At 50.9% G+C, this 3,436-nt stretch overlaps 1 pseudogene; it reads left to right on the top strand.

Moving 5' to 3' along the window:
• Positions 1-1,259: 1,259 nt before the first annotated feature.
• Positions 1,260-1,461, top strand: LOC140387568 (U2 spliceosomal RNA; annotated as a pseudogene).
• Positions 1,462-3,436: the final 1,975 nt, after the last annotated feature.

Raw genomic sequence — 3,436 nt, 5'->3', positions numbered from 1 at the left:
CGTTCCCAAAGTCCAGCGTATATAACAAGCAGGAACAAGGCAGCCCTTGAGAATAATCAACCTAATAGGATTCGTCAGTAGCAAACTGAAATTTATTTAACTACTTCCAGAGGACCGGAGAGTGGCTAATGTAACACCACTGTTTAAGAAGGGAGGGAGGCAGAGGTCGGGAAATTATAGGCCGGTTAGCCGGACTTCGGTCATTGGTAAGATTTTAGAGTCTGTTACTAAAGATGAGATCGCGGAGTACTTGGAAGTGCATGGTAAAATAGGACTGAGTCAGCACGGCTTCGTCAAAGGAAGGTCGTGTCTGACAAATCTGTTAGAGTTCTTTGAGGAAGTAACAAGGATGTTAGACAAAGGAGAATCAGTGGACGTGATTTATTTAGATTTCCAGAAGGCTTTTGACAAGGTGCCGCATAGGAGACTGTTCAATAAGTTAAGAGCCCATGGTGTTCAGGGTAAGATCCTGGCATGGATAGAGGATTGGCTGACTGGCAGAAGGCAGAGAGTGGGGATAAAGGGGTCTTTTTCAGGATGGCAGCCGGTGACTAGTGGTGAGCCTCAGGGGTCTGTGCTGGGACCACAACTTTTCACAATATACATTAATGATCGGGAAGAAGGTACTGAAGGCACTGTTAATAATAATATAATAATAATCGCTTATTGTCACAAGTAGGCTTCAATTAAGTTACTGTGAAAAGCCCCTAGTCGCCACATTCCGGCGCCTGTTCGTGGAGGCTGGTGCGGGAATTGAACCCGCGCTGCTGGCCTTGTTCTGCATTACAAGCCAGCTGTTTAGCCCACTGTGCTAAACCAGCCCCACTGTGCTAAACCAGCCCCAGTCTAAGTTTGCAGATGATACAAAGATCTGTAGAGGGACAGGTAGTATTGAGGAAGCAAGGGGGCTGCAGAAAATGAATGAAAAAATGAAATGAAAATCGCTTATTGTCACAAGTAGGCTTCAAATGAAGTTACTGTGAAAAGCCCCTAGTCGCCACATTCCGGTGCCTGTTCAGGGAGGCTGTTACGGGAAGGACTTCGACAGGCTAGGAGAGTGGGCAATGAAGTGGCAAATGAAATACAATGTGGAAAAGTGTGAGGTTATGCACTTTGGAAGGAGGAATTTAGGCATAGACTATTTTCTAAATGCGGAAATGCTTAGTAGATCAGAAGCACAAAGTGGACTTGGGAGTCCTTGTTCACGATTCTCTTAAGGTTAATGTGCAGGTTCAGTCGGCAGTTAAGAAGGCAAATGCAATCGTTCTCGGCCTGTTGGCTAAGATCAAGTGCTGTCTCTGCTCTGCCTTTTGGCTCAGATCTGGTACGTCTCTCTTATGGGGACCATGAATTGGATTCAATTTGAATTTGAATTGGTTTTTGGAGCAGGCAAGGAGCTGGATTAGGGGCTTGCCCCTGTCCTCATTCTGAGCCCTGGCATTGTAGTTCAGAAAAAATAATTAAAAAGATGAAAAGAAAAAAAAAAAGAAGGCAAATGCAATGTTAGCCTTCATGTCGAGAGGGCTAGAATACAAGACCAGGGATGTACTTCTGAGGCTGTATAAGGCTCTGGTCAGGACCCATTTGGAGTATTGTGAGCAGTTTTGGGCCCCGTATCTAAGGAAGGATGTGCTGGCCTTGGAAAGGGTCCAGAGGAGGCTCACAAGAATGATCCCTGGAATGAAGAGCTTGTCGTCTGAGGAACATTTGAGGAATCAGGGGCGCGTTTCTCCGACCCCCCACCGGGTCGGAGAATCACCGGGGGACGGCGTGAATCCCGCCCCCGCCGTGTCCCGAATTCTCCGCCACCGGATATTCGGCGGGGCGGGAATCGCGCCGCACCGGTCGGCGGAAATCCCCCGGCGATTCTCCGGTCCGCGATGGGCCGAAGTCCCGCCGCTGACAACCCACGGCAGCTGGCGTGGATTGAACCACCTTCGGGACGGCGGGACACGGCGGCGCGGGCGGGCTCCGGGGTCCTGGGGGGGGGCGCGGGGCGATCCGGGCCCCGGGGGGTGCCCCCACGGTGGCCTGGCCCGCGATCGGGGCCCACCGATCCGCGGGCGGGCCTGTGCCGTGGGGGCACTCTTTTCCTTCCGCCTTCACCATGGTCTCCACCATGGCGGAGGCGGAAGAGACCCCCTCCACATGCGCGGGGATGCCGTGAGCGGCCGCTGACGCTCCCGCGCATGCGCCGCCCGGCAAAGTCAGTTTTGCGCCAGCTGGCGGGGCGGAAATCAGTCCGACGCGGGCCTAGCTCCTCAAGGTGAGGGCTCGGCCCCTCAAGATGCGGAGACTTCCGCACCTTTGGGGCGGCGCGATGCCGGACTGATTCGTGCCGTTTTTGGTGGCGGTCGGCGGACATCACGCCGATATCAGAGAATCCCGCCCCTGGGTCTGTACTCGTTGGAGTTTAGAAGGATCAGAGGGGATCTTATTGAAACTTACAGGATACTGCGAGGCTGGATAGAGTGGACGTGGAGAGGATGTTTCCACTTGTAGGAAAAACTAGAACCAGAGGGCACAATCTCAGACTAAAGGGACGATCCTTTAAAACAGAGATGAGGAAGAATTTCTTCAGCCAGAGGGTGGTGAATCTGTGGAACTCTTTGCCGCAGAAGGCTGTGGAGGCCAAATCACTGAGTGTCTTTAAGACAGAGAGATAGATAGGTTCGTGATTAATAAGGGGATCAGGGGTTATGGGGAGAAGGCAGGAGAATGGGGATGAGAAAATATCAGCCATGATTGAATGACGGAGCAGACTCGATGGGCCGAGTGGCCTAATTCTGCCCCTATGTCTTATGGTCTTATGGACAGATCTCCCATGGCATTGCTCACTGGTAGCCCGGGAATGGAGTTACGATGCTCAGTTGGCAGCCTGGTCTGTGTCTTAGAGGGCACTGTTCTCAAATAGACTCAACAAGGAAATTGGACTGTCGGTAAAATCATTGATTGATTTTTTTTTGCAGATGGTATAAAACAGCAAACAAAGTTTGGAATGGGTAACCAAGGCGATGATTATAAGGAGCTGATTTAGGAGCAACATTTGGGTTTGTTGTGATTGCGTCTGAAGGGCTAGGTGTTGTTTTGGTCTCTGTATTGGAATCATAGAATCATAGAATTTACAGTGCAGAAGGGGGCCACTCGGCCCATCGAGTCCACACCGGGTCTTGGAAAGAGCACCCTACGCAAGCCTACACCTCCACCCTGTAGCCATCTGGGATGGCCACGTCCCGATTACAAAATGGACACTCGCAAAGAATGCAGGGAAAATTGGACAATACTGAGAAACAAGCAGGTGCAAGCTCTGTCTGTTGATTAGAACTTTAAGTTGTCAGACAGGACAGAAACTGCTAAGCCATCTACATACTAATGAGCCATCTCCGGGGACAAAAGGGAAACATTTAGATAAACAATGTTAGGACAGACTTCCCGG

Source organism: Scyliorhinus torazame, chromosome 12, assembly GCF_047496885.1.
Source record: "Scyliorhinus torazame isolate Kashiwa2021f chromosome 12, sScyTor2.1, whole genome shotgun sequence".
NCBI lineage: Eukaryota > Metazoa > Chordata > Chondrichthyes > Carcharhiniformes > Scyliorhinidae > Scyliorhinus > Scyliorhinus torazame.
Note: the sequence above shows the minus strand (reverse complement) of the source record. Positions and strands in the feature narration are given on the sequence as shown.